Source organism: Ochotona curzoniae, unplaced genomic scaffold (genome assembly GCF_017591425.1).
Source record: "Ochotona curzoniae isolate NIBS_2020 unplaced genomic scaffold, NIBS_Ocur_1.0 scaffold_461, whole genome shotgun sequence".
NCBI lineage: Eukaryota > Metazoa > Chordata > Mammalia > Lagomorpha > Ochotonidae > Ochotona > Ochotona curzoniae.
Window position 1 is genome coordinate 3,830,902 of NW_024467120.1, and position 27,384 is coordinate 3,858,285.

The following is a 27,384-nucleotide window of genomic DNA, read 5'->3' on the forward strand; positions in this document are numbered from 1 at the left end:
GAGGGAATCTTCGTCCATACACGCATTATGTATTTGTAGCAGAAAATCCTAATCTCCTAGGAAATAGTATCAAGTCACTAGGTTACACATGTCTCCAAAAACTGATATATTTCATTATACAATGTCATCCCACCATCACAGGGCCTCTGAAAAACTCAGCTCCCCACTTGTGAGACCATGAGCTTCATGCAGGCAAATAAGGTCTCAGTAGGATCACAAAAATAGCTTTGACCTTCCAGACTGCCCCACCACCACCGCCGCCACCACGCAAAGGGCTTGGGGCTTCTTAGCGAGAGCTGTGACTCATCGTACCTCTAACCCTCGGCAGATGCCGCCCACCAACACTCACACAGGGCCCCGAGTCTGCTTTCAGCCTGTGGCTTCTGTCGGTCTAACCTGGAGTCTTCCTAGGACCACTGCATCCCACCCAGGAAGAATCACCTGGCGAACCTGGCCATGACCGCGCCATAGACCCCAGGGGACAGTGGAAGAGGGTCAGCTGTGACAGAAACAAAGTTTACCTGGATCCTACCACACAACAATCCAGGAGAAATGTGTATTTGTGTCTATTCTATAGCACTTTCTTCCAGTGTAGCCTGCCTTTAGCCGTCTAGTAAAGATATATTTTAACTAAAGAGAAGAAATAGGTAAGAACCCTGAAACTTATTGGAAAGGATCTTTTCCTGTGAAATCAACTCATGACATAAGTGTGTATTATAAACCACTAGGTATTTAAAAGGAGCCCAAAGGAATTATCGAACAAAACTGGTATTCACATACATGTACAATAATAATGGCTCATGTTTGATATCAAGTTACCCAACTACATTATCACACTTAAACCTCATGATCTCTGGATGGCAAGATGGCCTCTTTTTAACACATGAGGAAATGGAAACACTAAATAACACACTCAAAGAGCTTAGTAGCTTCCGGACTCCAAACTCTGTCTGACACCCAAGATTCTCGGCTCCTTCCTCTGCTGAGTCCTTCCCAAATATGAGTCTTCTGAACTTCAAGTAATCTGGATTCTTCTGGCAGCTATTCCAAAATCATGAAATGTCCTTTTCATTTTGTTTCAAAGGCAAGAGCTGCCTGATGAACTGGCTCACAGCACATCCTGATGCGCCATTCTATCTATTTGCCTCCCAGAGCCGCCTGGCTACAACAAGGAAAGCCTCCTCTCATTCCAAGGACACCTGCTGGCTGCTGGGACGTTTAAGGTCACGAAGATTCAGGACTCATCATCAAGCCATGTAAACAAAATTCCAGGCACCCTCAGCCCGCAGCCCTCATCTCTTTCTTCAAAAGCACATTCAGCAAACAAGGTCAGTGGAAATGCCAGTTATCTCCAAGGCTCCACCACCAGAGGCCAAGCAGGAGGTGAAGGCCACCCCGGTCTCGCATTTTCTAAATCTTAGATCCTCCTACCGCATGGTCCATCTTAGTGGCTTTGCCCATGATTTCTCTTCCTGCTAACCCCAAATCAGTTATAAACACACTGAATACTTTCTTTATCACTCTCACTTGGATTTCTGATGTCTACACATTTGTCTTTCCAGAATTTCAGCTCTGTGTTCCCCCAGAGCGCTTCTGGATGGCAAGGTCACTCATCAGTGTGGGCTTCCTTGAGCATTCCCTGGCCACATGTCATGCACTTCATCTTTGACAGCCAGCAGCCAGTGCTTTTTGTAGCAATGCTAGACCACTCTGCCTTGTGCCCACTACACACCAGCACCCTTACTCCCACCTTGCTCTATTTTGGGGAGAACTGAAGAACGAAGACATGTACTTACAATGATTTTGTTTTAAAGCCTCTTTTTCTTAGGTCCTTAGGTTAAGCAAAACGAGCAATGTGATTTACCTAGAAATTTTAGTTCCTATTAAAAGAAGAGCGATTGATATAGTGAAGTCATTGGTGTTCACTGAGAATTTTCAGGTGGGTTTATTTGCAACTTTCTCAGCAAAAAAACCAATTAGTTCTGTCCTAGGGCGAGAAAGAAAGTGGGAAAGATGACCCAACTATGGGATTAAAGAGATGGATTTGGGGTATACCCAGCAATCCGTTATATTTTGCCATTTCAAAAAGTTCAGCCATTCTTAAAGGCATTATTACTTGTGGTTCCAAGTTTGGTGCAAGTTTTCTGTATATTTCTGTTTTCAAAATGAATGCCACACACTGGCAGGGAGTGTTGTTATTTTTTTTTTAATGAAAATGAATATCTGAACCACAGACTACAGGATATGGGAGCCCAGAATCATTTTAATTTTCTTGACATCATAATAACTTTCTGAAACCTTGGGCTTCACCATACGTATAAAATGGTACAGTGCGAGTGGAGCAACAACCAGCTTCCATAGCATATCCAACTGCAACTGCACAGGCCTTGTACAACACCCCTTTCTGACAGACAGCCCCAGTGCAAGGAGGGTCTGTGCGTTTGCAGGAAACACAGCCAGGAGGAGATTACCTCTTGATCACTTCAAACCTCGACAGAGTTAAGGAAAGAGAAGGACACCCATGGCTCCTGGCGGGGGAATGCAGTAGTTTTTCCACCCTGGATATGCAGCTCCCATTTGCAAGCTCTACTGTTGGATGTGCAGACTCACACACATTTGCCTTCTTCTGAACCCTAACCCTGAGAGCTTACCCCCATTTTTTTTTTGCATACATCATTCTTGGTGGAAATTTTCAACAACCACAAAGGTGGGGAAAAGGGTGTGGTGTGCGTTGACTTCTTAGTCACATTTCCTGATGTTACCATTTTTGTATATTTCAAATATTGACTTATGGCAACATTTAAGAAATTATGGTCTGTGAAGTGCTATTCTCTTTTTCCATCTGGGTAGAACCCCCCCCCCCCCCGCCCCAGAGTGCTGTGCTACAAAAGATAAGTGTTCTCAGTCATGAACTTTAGTCAGCAAAGGGCTGGTATACTTAGGTCAAATATCAAACTTCTCCCACTGCTCTCAGCTCTTAGGCTGGCAACACACACCCCGGGGCGTTTCACATCACACACCAGTTCGGTTCTAGACTAGCACTTTCCTTCCTCCTCTGCCTTCACATTTGCATTGTTGGTATCTGTACCCCAGGTTGTGCCCACTCTGAACAACTGACACCCCACAACCACCTCACACGCAAGCTGTGACCCCCAAGCAGAAGCAGTACAATCAAAGCACTATGACAAGCAGAAAAGCAAAGGCAGCTAGATCAAGAAACTCCTGGGACACCGTCTTTCTATGAGTCCTGGTGCCCTAATATTAGCAAGTTACCTGAACTAGAAACCCTAGAATCAACTCCCCCTGCCTTCCCTGCTGTTCCACACGTGAGCTAGTTCAAATTCATGAGTTGTACTTCACGTTGATTTTTACCAACTCCTTTCATTTCTGTCTCTTTAGCACTGCTGTTCTAGCCTCCTCACACAGCCAAAGCTTTGCACCTAAAAGCCCAAATTTTTCCGGGTCTTCTGATCCACTCTACTGAATTCAACTAAAACTGGCTCCACAGACCATCAATCTGATCCCTGGGTGCCACCAAATAAAAGCCACAGATGACAATGGCACATTCTCCAGACCACCACTAGAGAGAAAGGGGGCTGCGAAAAACCCATCCATGATCACAGCATGAAAACAGATATGGAAACCGTACTCCACGGTGCCACACAAATGCATACAAATGTTGCATGTCACGTCACCATGTAATAAAACTTGAGAAATCAGCAGAAAAAATGAAACACATCAGTGATGCCCCGCTTTGTTGCCAAAGCAACAAAGATAGATCTGGAGAAACCAGGTGGGCAGAATATTTGAGGTCCAAGAACTAGCATGTCATTCAAACGTCTTTCTGGGTTTTAGCAGCCCACCTGTGCCTTTGGTCATTTTATCCAAGACTTCATTTGATTTTTAACCACTAAAAAATGATCCTAGAAATATGTCCTTGTCGGGCATTGCCAAGTTGAATCATGGCATTTTATTACTGTTTGAAAGGCCACATATTTAAAACGCAACTTGAAGTCAAGCTAAAGAAAATAAAAGGATTCGAGATATTTTTTAAGCAGTTACTAAAACCGAAATGAGTGTTATTTTTGATCTCTGGCTCACTGTAAACTGACAAGATATGAATATGAATTTTACCAAGTAATGTATAATAACTGCTTCTGCTCACCAGAACCACATGCCAACAATTCAATTTTATCTTTCATGTTGATGCGACATGCAGAATACATAATCCAGATTACAAACCATCCCCGGGAACATGCATTGACTCTGCCTAATTGGTGACAGCATGACATCATACACCTACATGGCGATTCTCAACATGGTCCTTTTAATAAAAAGTCACTGCCAAGGTTTACATTTGGGGATGACTATCTGAGCAACAGACGATGATGCCATGTCTGCAACTTACCACTACCTATAGAATATATAGCTCAGAGAGGAACCCTGCCCGCCACTTGTCCACAGGCAGTAGGCACCATGGACACCCCTATGGAAGTGGACACTCCGTCTGAGAAAGGATTCCAAAGGAGGAGGAGAGGAGTGCAAACTAAGGAAAGTAGAGCAAAGCTATGGAACAACAGACAAACCAGCCATGTCATGCAACGGTAGGGATCAAAGAAGATTCTAGCATAAAGCAGGCCTTCAGGACTTGCTGGATGACAGTACTCAACTCCAGATGCCTATCCCTAAAATGAAGCTGACGGATTTGTTTCTAGACCTAATGTACGTTGGGCAATGCCTGCCTGCAAGGAAGTTCTTAAATGTAATTTCGGAGCCTCTAAACAGATCTGTAATGATTACCTGGTTATAACTCATTAAAAGGGGGGCCCAAAGCCTGTATTAAGATTCCCAAGCCAAGCTAAAAGTGTACTTACATCACTACAAGAGAAGATTACCACACACAAAAAGAGAGTCCTCATTAAAACAATGAGGGTTGAAAGTCACTACAGTGTTGACACATGGATATGGCTGAGGACGTCAAGGATTTGGGCAGACTCTGATGTAGCTGAGCATCACACACACACACACACAAAAGTCGAGAACTGAAGTACATACTCATTCTGACATCTAAAATCAGTATTTGGCAAAGATTTCATTTTAAACATTATGATTCAAATACATCCCTGTTAAAATCATACTTTGCTTTTCTCTAATGCTGTTTCTGAGACAGGGATCCAGGAATCCCCATGGGAAATGAATCACCAGAGGAAGCTCATTGAAAAACACAACCCCTGGGATCCACCCCAGACCTGCTGAAGCGCAGCAGCTGGGATTGGAAAACAGCATCACGGATGCTGGTTCACTGGCTGCTGTCTTAGCAACCCACTCTTCACACCCAGGGAGGACTGAGGTGGACCCACTGGATTTAGAACCCCTTGGCTAGCCTCCCCATCAGCATTGCCTCTCTTACAGGAATGTATCTTTGCGAATTGAAACAAGGACTTGTCAGTGTCTTCCAAATACTTTCTGTGTCATAGTACATTAACTAAAGGAAAAACTGCTTCTAACATGCTGAAATGATGCCACTGGCAACAGACTTTTCAAATCATTTTCCAGTTCTTCTTCTTTCTGCATCTCACCCAAGTCAGTGAGCTACGGTATTGGTAAGCGGCTTGAAGTCTGGGCGAGGCAGAATCAAAGCTTTGTAGAGATATGCAGAACCTGGGAAGACTCGGTATGGTACCATGGGTTTCACAAGTGTGACTGCCTTACCATGCTGAGAGGGAGAGCCTGTCCTGGATTAAGGGTGGACCTCAGGGGACCACCAGAGTGCTCAAAAGCGGAAGAAAGAGACAAAAACACGTAAGAGGGAGATCTGGATATGGAAGAAAACCACAAAAAGATGGGACATGGCTGGCTTTAAAGGCAGAAGAAAGAGCCAAGACACACATAGAGCCACTAGGAACCCACAAAAGCAAGGATCCAAATTCTCATTGGGCTCCGTACAAAGAAGGCATCCCTGAGCTTCGAGTGGGTGAAATCTACACTGGCTTTCCAACCTACAGAACCGTAAGACAGTAAACTGTGTTGTTGGAGCCACCAAGCATGTAGCAAATGATTACAGAAGCAAATCACAGCAGCTCTAACACAACACGTGAGGACCCCTTCTTGTACCCATCTGTCCTCCGACTCAGACTTTCCACCAAAACAGACTAAGTGATGACCCCAGGAACCCCGAAAAGGAGAGAGAGGAAGGTAGCATTTCTTAGCTCCAACAATGCCGACATGCTGGGCCAGAGAAGTCTGAATTATCTTTTGTATTAGAGGATGTTGAACTCATCTTCACTAGATGCCAGCCCTGCTACTTAACTCTCCCTCCCTGCTGTGATAACTGGAAAATGTCAGTGGACATTGCCACATGTCCTTTGAGGAGAAAATCAGCTCTTACTGGTTGACTTGGTGGTCTGGGTTTTGCCATCAGATCTCTGCCCTAGAAAGAGAAATTCCATCATGTGTGTACAGGTTGAGCGTCCTTCCCCCAAAACATCTGGGACCACAAGGATATTGTCTGTCACACTGTCCCAGACTTCGGAATATTTGCAATACTTATACATAACAAGATATCGTGGGGATGAGCTCCCAGGCTAAACATACATCAGAATACTCGGTTTGAGTTCTTGCTGCTTGGCTTCTGATCCAGTTTCCTGGAAATGTGCACTCTGGGAAGAAATATACAATGCATCCGGTCCTGGGGACCCTCTACCCACATGGGAGCCCCACAAGAGTTCTTAGCTATCTGGCTTGGGCCTGCCTCAGTCTTGGCTGTTACAGGCACTTGGGGGCTGATAAGTAGGTGGACGATCTCTCTGCCTCTATCCGTTTCTTTCCAACAAATAAATGAATAAACACAACAGCCTGATGTTAATTCTATGCAATGTTTTCAGTAATTTTGTTCATGATACAAAGTTTCATGGTATGGCATTCTTGTTCTTTGGTACATTTCAGATTTTGCATTTTGGGATTTGAAATGTTCAACCTGCATCTATATTTCTATTTGTCTGTTGCAGCTGGTCATATTCAAATATGTTTCCCATGTATTCAGTCTGTTTGGCATTTTAAAACAGCTCTGAGTCAAAATCCAACCACAGGCGTTCTTTAATGGTCCCACTGCACTTACTCCCAGCCACAAGCAATGGAAACATGGCTGATCCACAATGATGGTTGGCCCAACACAGCCCAGAGCTCACGGTCTCGGCTGCTGCTCCAACCCTTGGAGGCCAACCCTTGCTATTCAACAGCTACAAAGAACTTTTTAGAGCTCCCTGCCAACTTTATTACCCAGATATCATTAACAAAATACCCTTTCAATCAGGTTTAGCCTCTTGTAGACCAAACAGGCAGCTGATTGACCGAAAGCCTGGCTCCTATGACGGAACAGCTGTTCTGGAAGCAGATCTGGGAACCAGCCACTGTCCCGGAGTAGGAAATCCACACCACAAGCAAAACGGATCATTTCCTCAAGTTCTTCAACCACGATGTGAACAGACCCTGTTCGGCATCACTCTGAATTCTGCTCCGACTCTGGATTCCAATTTCCAAATGACCAAGCAGAACAGTGGGAACAAATTTCCTGTCCTCATGGAAGCCATTCAACAAAAACGATCGTTTCCCAGGGTCAGTCGGAAAGCTTGCCGGCGCACAACCCATCTCAGGGACACCTGCAGCCCAGCGGAGTTTGGCGAGGTCTGCATGGAGGTGGCCCTGTGAACGGCTGATTGGAAAACTAACTCTAGAGGCTTCCAGGAACATGTGTGCACATCCCAGGCAGGCAGGAGGAACCAGGGGCTTTTCAAAGGATCAACATGACTGCAACCTTGGAAGATTAACTTCCGCATCATAACTCTTGCCATTCCCTGTCTGAATACTCAGGCTTCCTGACTACATATTCTCTCCTGGAAGTCTTTCACAAACCCACACAATGGTCCTCTAAAACCCGAAAACAGTAACACTTGAACTCTCTGAGGGTCAGGTAGGTCCCTAACCTACCTGGTTAGCCAACATCATCTTCCAAAGATCTCTACCCGCTGTCTTCTTTCAGATGTTTAAAAGCGCCTTTGAAGGCAGGTGGGAGGTTTTCGGTAATGTCACTCACTTTCTGGCTCCAACACAGCAGGGGGACACAGATTTTCAAAAGTCAGGAGGACCCTCGCATGCAGATCCACTGCCCTAGGAGTTGCCAGGGGAAGGGAACACATGCATAATGCCACATACCGATGACATGCCAACGTGTTCAATTCCCAAGAGTTATCTCATGAAAGCAAACAGCAAAGACAGGTAACTCCAGGGAGTCCGTGTCTCTGTGGCTTTCGCAACCAGACCATGGAATGCTCAGCACATACAGTGGCATGTTAGGATGACACTGCTAAAGATGGGTAACACCCTGGTGAAGGACATACAAGCAAAGATATCTTTTTAAAAAGGTTTTGATTTTAAAGCCAAATCTCGGGGTTCAGACCTGCTAGCTGGCCCCAAAGTCACTGAGGGTGATGCAACAGTGTTCTTAGGCCGTAAAAACCACTAGAGATGAGCTGGTCAAGAATGTCAATTTATTCAATAAAGACCCCAGGGTTAAAAAAGGTTACTGAAGGGCAAGGCAGGAGGGCGTCCTCTAGCAGGTCCTTGCCCACCAAAGACACTGCAATTGGCTAGGACAAGTCTATTCCCCTTGACCTTCTAGCCAAGTGGGAGGTCCCCCCTGTGGGGGTGGGGAGGGAGGAGCAGTGCCTTAGGTCATGGGCAGGGAAGCTCTAAGCCACACCCACCAGGTAGCAGGCAGTGATTGACCAAGGTCAAAGTTACAGCTAAGAGAGGGAGGGACAGAGACACCTTCCCTGTGCTGGTGGCTGGGTCAAGCTGAAGCCAGGAGCTTCATCAACCATCTCTCCCACATGGCTGTCAGTGGCCCAAACACCTGGGCCATGCTGTGATGCTTTTCCAGGCCATTAGCAGGCAGTGGGGTCAGAAGTGGTGTGGCTGTGACTTGATTTTTTTTTTCTATAAAATATGTAAATTTGGGTTACTCATCCTGATCTCCAGTGGACAAACCATCTCTACAGTTGTGGATTGTTTGAGCTGATCAAAGAATTTCAATGTGAGTCTTTCTGGTTAGAAATGCCTTCCGTCCAGATTCCAAGACAAAAATGGCCTCTCTGGAATGTTCCACTGACAAACGGTGGACATGAACATTGATCACGGATCTCCTACACCATCACAGCCACAGGGATAGTTGGTAGCCTATCACAACCAAGCTTCTATCTTACTTCACTGCCTTGCTTCCACCTGTTAGTTAGCAATTAGCAACGAAATCCATGACAATGTCAGAGGAGCCACAGTAAGCAATGGGAAACATGAAGTCAAAGAGTCATTCCTATTCTTAAAGCAGTTTTCCCCCACCTTCATGAGAGAGGGCACGAAAACAAACAACTGGGCAGAAACCGCGGGCAAGGCGGACGGACACAAGCCGCGGCCCTGGGCAGACCCCAAACGCTGGATGCCGCCTGCTTGTGCTCTGGGGAGGGGGAGGGCAGTTTTCTATGGCTCCATTCCTCTCCTCAGAACGAGCACTCTTTGAAAATCCCACCTAGACACCAGGACAGGAGGCACACGGAGCCTATTCCCATTATTTTTGAAACTCAAATTCCTGATCATGCTTGATTTGCGAATACTTGGCTGAAATTCTTTTTTTGTTGTTGTTTCAGTCCTTGGTTGATTTTTCTCTCTCTATCTTTAGGTCTGGAGTAGTTTGAAAACACTTCTGTACAAAGAGATGTGAGTATAAAACCTGGGGATTAAGATTTTTTTTTTGTCCTAAACCCTGCGAGCTCGTCCCATTTTACCTGCACAATGTTTCATTCTCACAGTGGAAGCAGGCAGTCTGCGTGGCAGCCCATCGAAGACTATTCTTCCTGTAGATTTGACACGAACATTTGTCTTTTCAGTCTCCCTTCCTTTTATAGGCAGGGAAACGTTCACCTACATTGCTTTCACTGGATGACTAATTGTGAATGCAAGCAAAAGACAATTGATGAAATTCAGATATCGCTGTTTATAATTTCCTGCATCTGCTCGTAATTCACTCTGGCTCTCTCCATCATCACACCCAAGTTTCTGTATTTATAGAGCACTTGAAGTTGTCAGCGTGGTCTTTTCAAATTCAATAGTTGCCTGATGGGTGTTTAGTACAGGTACATGAATTTTTTTTCCTTGCAACTTTCTCCAGTGCCTGTTAGCCTACAAAGACCTGTTGTTGTTTTCCTCTTAAACTCTAGCAATAACTTGGGCTTTCTCTTTCTCTTGCCACTTAATTTTACCAACAGCAAAAGGGAGAAAAAATCTGTACTGAAATGAATTAGAAGCAGGATTGAGTAAGAAGTGACAGCAGTAATTTTAAGGGTTGTTACTTGTTCATCCACCGTGCCCCAGATTCAGATCGAATAAGCACAGCACCCACGTGAACATTACTTTCAGAATTCTCACTGGTGTTCTTACTTACTCATAGTCTGGCTTCTTAAATATCCAGATTAATTTCTTTTGGCTTTTTTTTTTTTGAAAAGATGTATGTGTTTGTATCAGCTTTCAAGTCTTCATCATCTACTGAATATCTTTGCTTACTTCACCAAATCTTATTTCCAATATTAACAACACCTACTCCAGTACACCAATCATGTTCAATTATGTTCATTCTATCTTGTCAGAGATGACTTTGAAGTCAAGCATCACTCCTTTGCTTACAGAGGGCTGGGTATGCTATGTTCACAGAGGACCGGGCCGAGTTGGAGCAAGTATACTTTCCCCGCAGTAAATAGACCATCAGAAATAGAAGACAAGCAGCAGCACTGGATGGGAGGATTTGGGTAGCCTTTTCCAGAATGCTTTTACTATTATCTTTTCTAAGAGGTCTGAATTTGCAGCATGCTAGTGGTCCCCTCATTTATGCAGATATCACTATTTGAGAGGCAGACAGACATGGAGAGATTCTTGCATCCACTGGCTGGTACCCACAGTTCAGCAGGGTCGGGCCAGGCTGAAGCCGGGAACAGGTGTGTCAATCTCAGTCTCACACAGGTGGCACCTGAGCCATCACCTCTTGCTGCTCCCGCGGTGTGTATCAGCAAAAATCTAAGAACCAGCGGAGGAGCCTGGATGCCAAAGCATGCCCTCCAACGTGAAACCTGAGACACAGGCACCCCAAGTGGTGCCTCAACAACTCTTCAATGCCTGTTCCCTAGAACATTATTTTAATTTCACACACACACACACACATACACAATTCTGTGGAAATTAATCAAAAGCTTAAAAAAAGGGGAGGGAAGGAAGAAAGGAGAGAAAGAAAAGCAAGATGGATGAACGGATGGTAGATGACCAGATAAGTGAAACAGGAAGGAAGAGAGGGAGGAAGGAGGGAATGAAATCATAGAGGACTCAGTTTTTAATGTGAGGCATTACGTTGAAAAATTAGGCAAGATTGGGGCCTGGTGCGGTAGTCTAGTAGTTAAAGTCTTCACCTTATATGCGCTGGGATCCCACCTGGGCATTGGTTCATGTCCCAGTGGCCCTGCTTCCCATCCAGCTCCCTGCTGGTAGCCTGGGAAAGCAGTCGAGGACAGCCCAAAACCTTGGGATCCTGCATGGGAGATCCAGAAGAAGCTCCGGACTGCTGGTTTCGGATCGGTTCAGCTCCGGTTGTTGTGGCCACTTGGGGAGTGAGCCAGTGTATGGAAGATCTTTCTCTCTGTATCTCCTTCTCTCTGTACATATGTAACAGTGGAAAAGATACAGCTGGGATGCCCATGTTGGGATTCAAAGTGCCAGCGCTCAAGTCCAGCTGCACTTCAGAACACAGCTACTGGATGACACACACCCGGGGAAGCATCGGTGACAGCTGCCACCGTCAAGGGCTGCTGGCTTCAGCCTGACCCAGACACAGCTGTTGCAGACATCTGAGGTGTAAACCAGCTCTTGGAAGATCTCTCTTTCTGCTTGTAACCTCTGTCTCTACCTTTCAAAAGAAATTTTTTTTTCTAAAGTTAAACAAAAGTCATATACAGTTGAAATCACTTTGAAAACAATCCCTCAGTTTTTTCAAATAATTTACAAACTGCAACTTCTTTTGAATTCAGAGGAGGGTTTACACTGTCTACCTAAGGAAAAGATGGCAACCAAAAAAAAAAAAAAAAAAACCTCATGTAAATTTCACTTCATTTTCAAATACAGTGCTATAGCCCCCAGATGAGGCGCAGAACAGTAAAAATATTAGTGCCTTCTAGCAAGTTCCAATTCAGTCTGCTGTAATAGGAAGTTTCTTTGACTTCAGCATAGGAGCAGATGTATCATTGTTCTACAGGAATTGTGACATCCCATCCTGAGTTCTAAGAGTCAGTTTAAAAATCACATTTTAAAATAAAATGTTTAACCTAGTAGCTGCATTATCTGCCTCTGTTTTAAAATGATAGCATACAGTCAAATAAATGTCAAGAACTCCCCAAGGTTTGACAATAATCTCTTTTGCTTCCTTTTCTTGCTTATTCATTGCTTTGCAATAGTTTCCCATGGTCTCTCACATTCACGAGGGATAATGGGACTTCGCAGAGTGTGTGAGATCTCAGTGAGTACTGGGAGCTGCAGCTCTGGCCCTGGCCCCGTGGCTGGCTTTTCCAGAGAGAGCAGTTCCACAAGTGGTCTGCAAAAGGGACCTGGAGACAGTTTTGGGACAAGACGACCACTTCCATCACTATCCATTGCTTTCAGGAGTCCTAGAAACATCCATCATTTCCAAACCTCTCCTTCTATTTCCTTCCCCTTCCATAATCCACAGCATGCTGGGGTCCAAAATCGACTCTGATCCACTGTACTTGTCAATTTCTTTGCTGGAGGCACACCCTTCAAGGGACAGAATAACAAAGTGAGACACAAACACCTCCACAGATCCACCATCACAAACAGATGGGTCCAGGAAGTCCCAGCACTTGTGTTGGGGTGAGCCCAAGAGATGAACCAAGGGTCAGCTTCCAGAAGGCATGACAAATTGCTTAGCCTCCTACTCTCCAGCAGCTTACAGTGCAACAAACCCCACTGGTATACAAGGTCGTTTGTCAGTTACATAATTCTTTTTTAAAAAAGATTTTTTAATGTGTTTGAAACAGAGCAACAGAGAGTAAAAGTCTTCCATCTGCTGGTTCACTCCCCAAATGGCTGCAATGGAGTGGACTGGGCCACTGCCTTCCCAGGTGCACTAACGGAGTTAGGTTGAAAGTGAAACAGCCAGAACTCAAGCCCATGACCACATGGGAAGTTGGCATCGCAGGCAGATGCTTAACTTGTGACACCACAGTGTGGCCAGAAAGAAGCTAAACACTACCATAAATATAGACTTTACCTCCCCCCCACACACACACATAACACACACTTTATGAGTGAACTCATGTGTGAGCCTATGGAGCAATTCATCTGAATATTTTAGAAAGCACGAACTTGCTTATTCATTATTTCTTTAGTCATGGTTGGCATCATTACTTCCATGGAAGACCGGGAATGGAGCAATTTCATCAAGAATCTTAAAAGATTTAACCTTAGTGATCAAGCTGAGAGACAATCAAGAGTTTGGGTGGAGAAATTGAGGGTATCTAAGGAATTCCAAAGCAGAGGGAGATGGAACCATGAGGTATATTATTTCTCTGCCCCAACTTCTCAGCGCTCCAAGTTGACATGCACACCCTGCACACACCCACACACTCCCCCCAACACATGCACTACCATGGGGCCAAGCTCTACCCTGGGGCCCCTCGGTTGCTCATTGTAGAACAAGTGCCACAAAGGACAAGAGAACCAGAATATGTGTCCATTAGCAACAGGAGTGAGCCAGGCAGTCCCATTGCAACTCTTTCCTAAGAAACCTGGGTGCAAGACCAGAACCTCCAGCAAGGCCACGATGCAGAAGGCTGCCACAGCTGCCCCTCCAGGACTGTCACTACCCGTGGCATTAGAAAAAAGGAAGACGACTGCAACAAGTCTACCATGCACATGAACAAACGCCGGACAAGAGCCAATGATGACAGTGGCTTAGCACTCTCACCTCATGCATATGAAAAAGATCAGCCATCAGCGAACCATATTGCATGGGAGAGGTGGGAACACTCTGGAGTGGTGGGAACACTCGGGAGTGGTGGGAACGCTTGCACGCACAGTAGCACTTCAGAGACATTGCCGCACACCGCCGTCTTTCTCATTCCCATTAGCTCACTCTTGTCTGGATGAAAGGAGCTCAGTGAATCCATTGCTTCTGTGGAACTGTTGATGTATTTTCCAGGTCCTGATTAGACCATTAGTCACTGAGCAACACTGCACAGTAAACTAGAGTAACTGTGATTATGCAACTCTGAGAACATACAGAGAGCATTGACAGGGGAGGTCCCGGTGCCAGGAGAAGGTGCGAGGCAGCTTAACTGTCAGCAGTTTTATGAACCATGCACTCAAATGCCAATGAGACACACGCACAGCAGGGGCAGGAGATGTTGGTGGAGGATGCGCCATGGAGGCAACGAGACCCACTCTCTGAAGAGCACAGCCCTGAAAGCGAAAGTCACGCCTCATGGTGAAGAACTCACCGGGGGACTGGCCATCATGGTCCTCTCCCACCCTTTTCTGCACTTTTTGTAAGAGCCTGGATAGGAGGCAGCAATCACAGACTCACAGGTGAGTCTTGAACTCTGGCTTAGTTACAGACTGTCTTTCATGACAGTTCCCTACACACACACACACACACACACACACACACACACACACACACGAACACCATCAATGTTGAGACAAACTATATGAATGTCCCTCCTCCTATTTTGCTATTCTCATTTTTCATCCCCCAAATCAGCAATGTCTTCCCATACGTGAGGAATTCCCACGGAATGGAATTCAAAAAAGGAATAGAAGACAGGGACCAGTCACAGTGGCCTTTCATTTCCTTCCAGGGCCCTGAGCCACATTCATACACAGACGCCCATGACAAACCAATGGTAAGTACAAGTACAACCATCTTCAAGGAAGTTTCCAAAGATCGAACCTCTGGGAGGGGAAAGGCCTAGTTCAGAGCTACCTCCTTTACAGTACAGGCAATGCTGTCAGCAAGAACCTTCCAGAAAATGTTTTATAGTATTTTTCATGGCAAGACTGTTCCCTTTGGGTCAGTTAATCCTTATTTCCCTACTTCAGTTCATCTGCTCTCTGTCTCTCTTTTTTTTTTTTTACATCATTATTTGTTGAGTTATATATTTTAGCTGAACTTGAAATGACAGCTATTTTTAAGTGGTTGCCAACCTGGGTCAGGAAGAACCTCAGAAACCTGGCTCATGGCTGAGCTGGCACCAGGCACCCTGACAGCCAGAATCAACCAGAAAGCTGATGAGCTCCAGGTTTCCAAAACATGACAGAAAAAGCATCCTTTGCTTGCTTCCATCTGGCCATTCCAATGTAAAAAGAGAGAAAGAGAGAGAGAGAGAGAGAGAGACTGGCTCAGGACAGAGGACCCTTCTGTGACAGCCTCAAGCACTGCTTTGGGTGTTCAGCACGCAAGTCTCGATGCCCCCCTGGACAGGGTAGCTGAAACAGGACATAGCAGCTTTCTTCACTCTGGATGGGGACCACGTCTGGAGTCAGAGCCAGTGCCCAATGGACCAATGCACAGCTGCCGGCTCTGCTAGCAAAGCCCCATGCCACCCCATCAGCAGCCTTCCAAAGCTAATTGTGGCTGCTGGAACACACACAGCATTCTCTCGGCTTCGGCACTTTTAAGGCTGTTTCAACTTGCCACTTCTGCTAGCCACCCTGCAGGAACTTGCGACACAGAGTCCTCCTCACCATCCATAAGGCAGAGGAAAAATCTCTCCCTCCTGAGCTTTGTCTTCCAACCTAGAGCTTTTGTCTTCTGTATGGTGGGAATTAAAGATATTCATGGGGATTCAGAGTTACCTGAGAGCGTTTAGGACAAATAGACTCTCTTGGAGTTAGACTCAGGACAAACAGATCTTTCATAGAAGTCCTTAAAAACAGACAGTGCCCTGTTTGAATTTTTGAACCCTATTCTAGTACAAACACGCTTGGCAAGCCAGCGCCGGAGGGCTCACCAGTGTTTTCCGCTTTGGCAGCCAGCCGGGCAGCCACGATGGGTATTGCCCCTTCAGCATCCACGCAAGTCTCTTTTTCCCTCCTCTGCTTCCAGCTCCCTTCTCCCCCACAGTCCCAGCTGCACGAACCGGGGCAATGCAACAGGGTGCCAGTGAGCTGAGCTGTCAGCGCCTCTCACTGCACATGGCTCTTAGCTTGTTCTGCTGGCCCCTCCTCGGGTCAAGCACGATGACAGCAGAGGGAGACCACTGTCATTCTTGGTCTGATGTTCAGACAAATCTGGCCCACAGTTCACAGCCAGGAGGTACGAATGTTTTGAGAAAGTCACCCTCCGATCTCCAAAGAACGTGGATGCCCCATTTTGCCTCATTTTCTTCAATGGGAGTGGAGAGCAGAGAGAAATTCATTTCCAACTATTTCTTTGGACTAATCTTGGACTTGTGTTTGAAGATGACCAAGTCCTTGAAAATGGCCAAGTCCATTTCTTCATTCTCATTTTCAAATGTTCCCAGTTGGATTAGTTACAGGGGGCTCAAGGCTTTGTAGAACTGCTCACTGCTGACCAAAGACTGCCTTTGCTCAGGATTCACTGAGATTGTGAAAGAATAGGGGGTGCTCTTCAAAAGATGTTGTGATGGTGTGATTGACAGGCCCAATGAACTGAAGTTACCAAACACCTGCTGTAAGGTAATGATTCCCAGACCCTTGGCTAATTAGGCTTTCCCAGAGCTCCTCAGAGATTCTAAACACACATTTGACATCCACTGATAAATGCTCCCTTCCCCATTTTCCTCAGGCCCAGAGAACCCAGGGAACTTGCCAATGAGCACGCAGCAGTTAATATCCCAGACTGAGACCACGACAGAATTCCTAAGGGGACCACCCCAAGTGACAACTCTTCTGGCACTTTCTCAGCATTCAGCATTCAGGAAAGCCTCACTCATGTAGTCTCTGCTAATAGAGATAATGTATTCTTAATGAATATATAATTCAACTTCCTTGAATATATTACATAACCTATAAATGTTTAGGAACTTATTAGCAAGTTAAGTGTCTTCTTTCTTAAATTAGGAGATGAAAAAAAAATTTTTTTTTTTCACTGATTCATCTTGAATATTCCCAAAGTGATAAGGACTTCATGGGGGGAAAAAAGAAACCAAAAAGCCTGCCAGAACAACACTGTCTTTAGGAAACTTAAAGAAATGGTCAGTGAACTAATGGTATTTGTTAAGTTGAAACATACACACACACACACATCTTCCAACTTCTGACTCCAGGAATTACCTATGATTTGGGAAAGAACCCAAATGTTTGCAGTGTTAGGTCAGTTGATAGGTAAGTGGATTGGGCATTTTTTTCCATGACAGTACCCATTCTATCACCAACATCATTTAGGCAGTAGCTTGTAACACACACTGATAGGAAAGTAATGAAACTGCGTTTGGCTAAGCTTCGACCACAAAGGCTTCTGCCAAATGACACCGACATCTACACCCACCGTCCCCTGACCCCCATTGTGCAGAGCGAGTGAAGTGTGGGGCCCGGGTTTCCCCTTTCTGGGGGAGAACAAGTGCATGAGTAATGAGTGAGGGCGCCTTAGGTGCTTCCCCCGCCCACAGACCGTGAGGCACACTGTGAAGGGTACACACTGGTGTTCCTGCACCCACACTGCCAAGATAAAGACTTTCCAATTCAGCTTCTTGGGAAGGCGGTTGGCCCAATGGCTAAGACAGCGCATGTGGAAACTGAATCTAGTACTGTCCTGGGCTCAGGCTCCTGCCTTCAGCTTCCAGCTGACATCCTCAGAGCTCAGGTTTGTGGCTTACTGCCTCTCAACATGAGAGACCATCATGGAATTCCAGGCTCCTGGCTTCTCCCTGGCCCAGTCCTGGCTGGTGCAGGCATTTAGGAAGTGAATTTGAAAATGAATCTCTCTCTCTCTCTCTCTCTCTCTCTCTCTCTCTCTCTCTCTCATTCTGCCTTCCTAACTAATACAAATAAATAAACTTAAAGTCAACTTTTAGAAAATTCATCCATAGTCCTTGTTAGAATCTGAAAGGAAAAAAAAATACCATTTATTGATATTTTTTTTCCCTTCCTTTTATTGGAAGTCATATCACAGTGGTATACTTCATCAAATTTGAGCGTATTTATACAGCTAACATAAAATGTTTACAGGTAATAAAAAAAGGAGAAGTTACAATCGACATCAAAACAAATTGGCAAACAGAGAAAACAGCCATTACTGAAATTACAGAATATCTAAACTATAAAAGTTGAGATACCCTGGAAGCATTTGCAAACTCTTAAATAAAAATATATTTTCATAGTAAATCATTTAGCTCAACTAGCGTATTTATTTGCTATCTCTCTTCTGCATACAAATACTTAACAGTGGAATATTTCAAGGGATAAAATTAGAAGTAATTCACGATTCATGTGATTTTTCTGATAATTAAAAGAATGTCATCATACAGAATTTATTAATAAATGCATGCAAAGTCACAAAAGTGTAAACTGAAATATTCTCTCTTGCAGGGTAGAATGCTATTGCCAAGGGCGTTTTCAGCAATGCCTTGTTACGCAAATTCTATACAATCCCTGAAAAACACGGAACATTACACAACAAGGTGGAGGAATCCACCATGGGGGGAGGGTTAGGGCAGGGGTGGGAGGAATCCCAGTACCTATAAAACTGTGTCACATAATACAATGTAATTAATAATTTAAAAAAAAGAAAAACACAGAACATCAATTTGCAAATATGAAGACTGTCAAAAAGAGCAATAAAGGCTGAATATGAAAAAAAAGGGCACTCTTACACATTGTAGCTAGGAATGTAAATTAGTGCCATCACCGTGGGAAACAGGGTGAAGCTTTCTTAAAAATACTAGAAATGGAACCACCATATTGTCCAGCAATGCCACAGAATCACCGCATCCAGAAATGCCTGCACCACCAGGATGCCCACCGTCGGATGAGCAGATAAAGAAAATATGGTGTATATATACAGTGATGGAATATTAGTCAGTCATAAAAAAAAAGAAGAAAGAAAAATACTGTCACTGGAAGCAGAATGGATGGGACCCGGAAACATCATGGTGAGTGAAAATAAACCAGACAGCAAAAGGCAAATAGTGCACATTCTCTCTCATGCGAAGGAGCTAAAATAATAGTTTTTAAAAAGCAACCCTTTCAATCTGAACAAAGACTGTTGATTACTGGATGCTGGGAGGAGTGCGAGAAATGAAAAGAGCTTGGATTTTAAAAACTGGGGAAACTGAACCTGATTCATTAACTGTGACAAATATTGAAATTAGATGTCAACTGGGGAATTGGGAGAGGAGCATAGGGGAAATCATAATACTACCGGGTAAGTTTTGATTTATAAATGTAAAATCAATAAAAACATACGAAAGATAAAGACTGCGTCACACTCTGAAACCTGCAAAGGATTTTTCTGCATTTCTAACCGTACCATGGAAGACATATTCCTCTGAGGTAATAGCTCCAAAGATGCAAAAAAAATAATTCATTGCAAATCTCACATAGGGGGTGGATGAAAGAATCCATGTGCATATGGAACCATACCATGAAAAAAAATTTTTTAAATAAATCTGGCATCATCGTATCAGGAGTGAATAAATTATATTAGCAACACTAGTGTTCATTAAGCCCAATAAGAAAGGTATGCATCCTGTATTATAACAGCTAGCCTCCATTTCTGGTTATCTAACCATTTCCTTCCTATGGGTCAGCGCAAAGGTTTGCAATGGGGCCAGCGCAGTGGAATAGCGAATGAATGTGCTGCCTGTCATACTGGCATCCCATATGCATAAAACGTCTTGTCCGAGGTGCTCCACTTCTGAGCCAGCTCACTGCAAAAGCCTGAGAAGAGCAGCAGAAGATGACCCAAATATTTGGACCTCTGCTACCCACATGGGGTGGCAGCTCCAGCTCCTTGTTCCTGGTGTAGGCCTACCCCAGCCCTGGCCATTGCAGCCATCTGGGGATTGAAACAAAAAGATGGAAATATTCTCCCTCTTTCTCTCTAACTCTGCCGTTCACAGATAAATAAAACATATACAACATATAGGCTTTATAAGGATTACAATAGCACCAGATATTTACCTAGTAGGAATTATTTAGGACACAAAGAATTCCCCAAAATAAAGAGCCTTTCCCTCTAGGGACAATCAATATTGCACTCAAACATAGAAAGGAAAAAGATTAAATAATCTATTCATATGAGGAGCCAGTTTTTCCATCAAGAGCAATCAGAAAACCTTAGCAGCATTTCAAGGCAAGACTTCTTTTAATCCTACAAATACTTAAATCCGATGCTTCACGCCTTTGAAAAAGAACAGCTTGCTTAAAGTTATAAATGATAAAGCAACCAAATTAATATTTACTGAAAACCTTCTATGTGTTTGGGATTGTGTCTCTAAGTCCCATGAATGTTCAGCCTTTTTATACAATTATTTGACTTCATAAAGCATTTCAATAAATAAAACGCTGTCTTCCAAACAGGCTGTAATTCCATCCAGTATCTACAGTGACACTATAAGCCTTAGGGGCTGCCACAGTCTTCACGGGCACAATCAGTGTCCACCACTCCACATTCTCTAAGATTCCATGATGAACTCAACTTCTAAAATAATAATCAGTACATCAATGGCATGTAATTACAACCAGGAACCCAAGCCATCTGCTGGCTAGAACACGAGGAATGGTCAACTCAATGTACTGGCTCAGCTTACTGTAGCAAAACCTGTTTATATAATATAGCTGAAAAATCCCTCCCCTCCCAAATCAAAGTGTTGTAGCAAAGGAAACTTGCAAAAGCATCTATTTCATAATATTCTACAGATTGGTTGATGACAAGATTGACTGGCTGCTCCGGCAGTAAAGTATCTACTTGCATCTAAAACTTAAAACAAACAAAAGAAAGTATACTATATCAAAGAAACGGAAAAATCGGGTGGAACTCATGCTGCCGAGCCCTGGGAAATTACTGTCATGGCTTCTGATTCCTTAGGGTGGTCTCTCCTGTTCTAGCATAAACCAAGCAAAGTGCCTTCTGTTGGCAAAAGGAAAAAAAAAAAATAAAGGTTTATCTAGAGAGATTAAATTCAGGGTTGTTACAGAGGAATGAACTCAGAAATAGACTCAGAATTTCCCCTCGGGAAAACAAAAAACAATGACACTATGAATCAGTGTTTTCCACAACAGCCTGAAATAAAAGGAGACACACACACACACACACCACACACATACCACACACAAGCAGGCGTGCACACAAAGAGACTGAAGGCAAAGAGCCATAACAATGTAATCTACATATCTGCATTTAGAATACACATGCCTTCCATGATCTTTTCATGTCTGTTATGCCTAACTTTAGTTGGTACTTATAGAGGTCCCCAAAGCTCTGTAAAATCAGCATTGCCATGGCAACTGAGGGGAAAAAAAGGGGAGGGGGCACTCAGCCAGAAACCTTCACCAAACAAAATGCAAGGCAAAAAGATAAGGTGTTTTCCTCTGGTTTCTTGGAACAACAACACGTTCCTGAGTGTGCAGAAAGAGACAGGTCACTCCCGTGACACACAAATCCCAGAACCTCCAGCAGCTTGTTGTGAATTTCATATTAACAGTAGCTCTAAAGTTTATTTTCAAATTCCAGGGATTTGTAGACACTGTACTGTAGTCATGACCAAAAGTAAAATATAAGCAGACAGGAGATGGTAGGGAAAAACAATAGTGATGAATTTCCATGAATATGAGACGTATCATTGAGCAGCTTTCCTTGGAAACCCTCCTGTTAAACAAAAAAGGACTAATACTGTATCTATCTCTTGCTGTCCAATTCTCTCTGTGACTTGAGAAAACACAATTGGTACAAGTAAATAAAGAAGTAAGTCTTGAAATTACTATGGAGTCCCAGAAAGAAACCCCAGGGCAAGAGATGTTCAACTTAGGGTAACAGTTCACAAATCTTCCCTGATTCAAAATGTCTCTCTCAGTAAGACATGAGACCCCTAAAACATCCATCAGACTCAGACATGGCTAAGCAAGCACCTGCTGCACACTGCAGGATGAGTAACTTCCACAGTTGTAGCAGCCTGTCGATGGAGCTCAACACAGCACTGCACACCAAACACTCAAGGGTGAGAGTGAAAGGGGGAAAGCTTCATAAACTCACTTCCTACACAGTCCTCCGGGTGACATCCAATCTGTTTTCCTCCTGCTCACTTACGGGAGACCGAAAGAGAAAAAAAAAAAAAGCCAAGGCCATGCTGTAAATGTCAAGGAACTGCCTTGTGAGTCAAGTTGAATATCATTAAATCAGCACTTGTGGCACCCCCTCACTACCTTCTTTGGGTAACAGGAAGACAGGCTCAGAGATACATGGGTGCTGTGTGTGTATTTTGTGTTTGCGTATGTGTGTGTTATGTGCATGAGGGTGCCGCAAGAATTGTGGGAAAAACGGAATCAAAAGTTGTTTATCCTGGTACAAAAAAAAAAAAAAGAATTGATGAATTTTTAACATGTATTCTCCATGTACTTCTCCACCTAATATGCATGAATGTCAAATGCATGAATTCCATCTTTCTGTGAAGTTTCTGAGGTGCCCTAGGCTCTCTTGTGTGTACATGTTGTATCATCTATGTGAGCATATACGTATTTACTTATGGGGTATAATGTGATGCCTTGAGATACATACTGTGAAATCATTACATGAAGCTAATTAACATATCCATTACCTGAAAGATTTCTGGTAGTGTCAGAACACTTAACATTTATTCGCTTCATAGTTTTGAGATACATTCTTAATAACCGAGGTTAGCAAGAAAGAATCATCACGCCACCCAGACCTCAAAAACTAAGTCCTCCTAATTGAATCAAAAATGGCTTTTATTGGCAATTAATGTTGTTTGACAAGTTCCCCATTGTCTTTTTCCTTTGCAGTTTTCACCTGCTACAGGAGAGGAATAACAAATGAAAAGAGAATTGTTCAGGATTCCCAATGGAACATTGAGGAATCCATTAGCTTTTGTCCCTAAGAAAGCTTTATTTTTCTTCCCTAAAACATCTTTTCACAGGCATAGTGACTTGGGGGGGAGACACTGTGACACTGCAGTACCCGTCCACACAGCATGCAGTGACCCGTCCAGGCTAACTGGCATACTGGTGCCCGGGGACAAGCTGCATTTCTCCGCTGTCAGGTGGTTTTCAGGATCGCAGCGCCTTGAGTGGCGACCTTTAAGAAGAGCCTCGGGAGGAGCTTCTCGCATGACTGTCGCACTCAGCTCTGCCTGCAACTGGGCTGCTGCAGCCCACACAGTCCAGCACTGTGACTGCTCCCCTGGGAACTGGGATCTGTGAGCGACAGGTACCCACATCACCAGTGGGATGCGCTCCAGGTCTCACGGCTCTGGTAGCAACATAGTGATAACATCCTCTCCCTCCCCCACCCCTGTCCAACTGGTGATCCATGAGGGAAGAAGGTAAGTAACTGGAAAATGTGAGTGCAGGACCCCCGGAGTACGGGTGCCCAAGTCTACATGCAAGGGTTCAGGAACCGGTGACACACACGCGCAGCGCTAGCAGGGACCTTACAACAATGATGCAACTCCAAATCCTTCTTCAACAAAAACAACAACAACAAAATTCTTTTATTTGAAAGTTACAAAGAAAGAGACAGACATCTTCCTTCCACTGGTTCACACCCCAGATGGTCACCTGGGGTAGGCAGGCCTGGGCCACAAATAGGAGCGTCACCCATGTCTCCCATGTGTATGCATTGAGGCTCAAGCACTTGGGCCATCCTCCACTGCCTGCTCAGGTGCATTGGCAGGGAACCACATTGGAAGTGGAGCAGCCAGGACAGGAACCAGTGCTCATGTGGGATGCTGACTTCACAGGTGGTTGCTTTACCCACTATACCACAACACCAGTTCCCCTGCCCTCAAATCCTTCTCATAATGAGAAAATAGAGGTAGGAACAGAGATAGGGGTTCACCCAGCCACAGTCACTGAGGCTCCAGCACCATCTTGGGCAACCCTAACCACACAGTGGTGTGTATACTCTTCCCCCTCGTCCCCTTCAGAAGTCATTTTGGGGATATTTCTAACACATCCTGGACCCCTGTCCAGAGACTGCCAGATTACACTGTAGCAAAAGCTTCAGAACGAATTGCCAAGCTGAGGCAAAGCAAAAGAAAAGGGAATTAGAATGGAGCCAGCATAAGGCAACCAACACATTCAGGGTCAGCGGTCACCAGCACGCTCTGACTGTCAAGGTTTTCCTTCGGAATTCCCTGATGGATGTTCCAGAAACTCTCCATTGGAATCCCACATCGATATTTGCTCCTTATAATACTGTCATCACCACATCACCATGCCAGGACTCAAGGAGGGTAAGAACATTACCTAGCATACTCACAATAATATGCCCTCATACCTAGAGAATATATGGAATCAAGTAAAATTTACTGAAAGGATCCCAGAATTGTAGCGTAACAGCTTAAGCCACCCCCGGCAACACCAGCATGCCAGCAGACACCAGCGTTGAGTGCTGACTGTTCCACTTCCAGTTCAGCTTCCTGCTGATGCTCCAGGCTGATGCCTAGAGAGAACCAGTGGATGGAAGCTCACTCTTTCTCTCTGTCTGTCTCTAACTCTGCCTTTTGAAGACATCAATAAATTTCTTTAAAAATTGCTGAAAGGGGACTCAATGCAGTAGCCTAGTGGCTAAAGTCCTTGACTTTCACACACCAGGATCCCACATAGGTGCTGGTTCTAATCCCAGCTGCTCCACTTCCCTTCTAGCTCCCTGCTTGTGTCCTGGGAAAGCAGTCAAGGACGGCCCAAAGCCTTGAGATCCTGCACCCATGTGGGAAACCCAGAAGAAGCTCCTGGCAATTGGCTTCAAATCAGCTCAGCTCTGGCCATTGAGGCCACATGGGGAGTGAACCAGCAGATGGAGGATATTACTCTGTATCTCCTTCTCTCCACTAACCTGATCTGCCTTTCTAATAAAAATAGATAAATCCTTTAAAAAATGTAATGAAATAATGGATAAAAACTCCTACAAAGAATGAAAGAGAAATGGGCATACTTTGCAAATGCATATGCTGCATTAAATTTTCTGTAAGAAAAAATTTTAAATCTATGTAATATTTGAAGAATGTTAAAAGATAGGGCTAATAAGCAACTATTATAGGTTTCACTGTGAGGTAGCCAACATAAATCCTGTTCTTAGAGTTTACAGCATGAAGGACAATGCCAAGACAGCACATTAAAGAGAATCAAGACCACCTGGGAAGATACTCTGAAGGAACCAATAAAAAGAAGCCAACGTACTTGGGAGTCAGGACAAGCAGAAGCTCTAAGCACCATGTGTACTGATAGAGTAAGTGGCCATTGTGTGTGCTATGGTCTCAGTGCTTGTGTCTGTCCACAATTCGAGGTCAAAACTTAATCCCCAGGACCTGGCGCGGTGGCCTAACACCTAAAGTCCTCGCCTTGAGAGCGCCGGGATCCCATTTGGGCACCAGTTCTAGTCCCTGTGGCCCTGCTTTCCATCCAGCTCGCTGCTTGTGGCCTGGGAAAGCAGTCAAGGACGGCCCAAAGCCTTGAGACCCTGCACCTGCGTGAAATACTTGGAGGAGGCTCCTGGCTTCGGATCAGCTCATCTCCGACCGTTGCGGCCACTTGGGGAGTGAATCAGTGGACGGAGAATCTTCTCTGTCTTATCCCCTCTCTGCATATCTGACTTTCCAATAAAAAAGAAATAAATCTTTACCAAAAAAAGGATCCTTAATCTCCAATTGGACCAAATTAAGAGGAAGAAGCTTTAAGGACGTGGTTAGGTCATACAGGGTCTATGATCATGTGACTTCAGAGTTTCTACCCCAGCCACCTTACGAGGACACAGCTAGACGGCGCCATCTATGAGGGAGTCCTTTGGCAGACACCAAATCTGCCAGTGCCTTCATCTTGAACTTCTCATTTTCCAGAACTTGGAGAAATGCCATTCTTTTACTTAGAAGGGGTCTTGCCATAGCAGCCCCAACGGAGCAGGGCGATGTGTTCCTAATGAGTTCTGTGTGGCTGATGACAGACCTGTCCACAAGCGCTGAAATCAACATTTCTCTTGAGCTTTTTAAATTCCAGCAGCATCCTTAGCAGCTCTATCATAGTCACAGACTAACTGTGGCAAATAATTACTTTTGGTTCTCACATAAACTTGCTAGCTGTAGAATGAAATCAAACTACAATTCAAGTCAATATTGGTAGATTTGCATATAACTGCATCCAGTTAATACATACTCACAAAATTGAGTCCAAATACTTAATTCTTTAAGAACTTCTAATAATATTTTGGCTGCTCTGCAAAAGCAAAAAATTAATAACAATCACTTAAAAATAAAAGCTATAGAATAAGCAATGTGTTAAGTACCCACATGTACTGTATCTCATGCTTACAACAGAAATAGATGTTCTCGGTTTTTATTTTAGAGCAAACTGAGGCTCATGGGCTACATCCCAGGCCCAAGAATACTTTGGAAATGCATATGCAGTATTAACATTTTCTATAAGAGAGAATTTTTTTTAAATCTATTTAATTTAATCTCAAATTGGTAGATCTTAGTTCAAGATGGTAGTGAGAAAGGCCTCAGATCTTCCAGAGAGACAGAAAACTTTACAGATAAAAGAGGATTCCTATGACACATCTTCCTTACTTTTCTTAACGTGGGTGCATCAACAGCTGGGTAGCCACGGAGTACAATGGCTTCGGATCCTGAGAGCCCGCGTGCAGATTTCAGCACCACTGTTCATTCGTGCCTGAATCATCCCGTCTGGGCCTCAGTCTCCCTGTCTCTAAACATGGGAATCCTAAGAGTGTCTCTTCATAGAGCCAGTGCGAGGGCTGAACAAGTGCATGTATGAACAGCACAGAGAATAGGGTAAAAGCAAAGAAGTGGTTCTTATCCTTCAGAGTCCGACGAAGCACACTGAGCTTGGAATCACACAGGCTCATCCATGTCTATACTGACCTTTACAAGACTGTCATAAGAAGCAGTAATGGAAGCCAACACACACACACACACACACACACACACACACACACACACACACAAGTGCCCTGGAAATTAAATAATGCCACGTAGGTACCACATCCATGGAATTGTCATCACTCATGTTCGGCCTCTTTGGACCAGAGAAGTCATCCCCCTATTCTCTCCTGCCTAGAATCTAACA

General features: G+C 44.3%; 1 protein-coding gene across 3 annotated transcripts in view; it reads right to left on the reverse strand.

Moving 5' to 3' along the window:
• Positions 1-27,384, reverse strand: part of ATXN1 (ataxin 1) — a 435,014-nt gene that overhangs the window by 332,116 nt on the left and 75,514 nt on the right. Inside the window, exon 3 of one of the 3 annotated variants that reach the window (XM_040967751.1) lies at positions 6,389-6,430. The exons of the other annotated variants lie outside the window; for them this stretch is intronic. The gene's annotated coding sequence lies outside the window, so the exon portion shown is untranslated. The remainder of the gene's footprint in view (positions 1-6,388; positions 6,431-27,384) is intronic. 3 annotated transcript variants of the gene reach the window in all.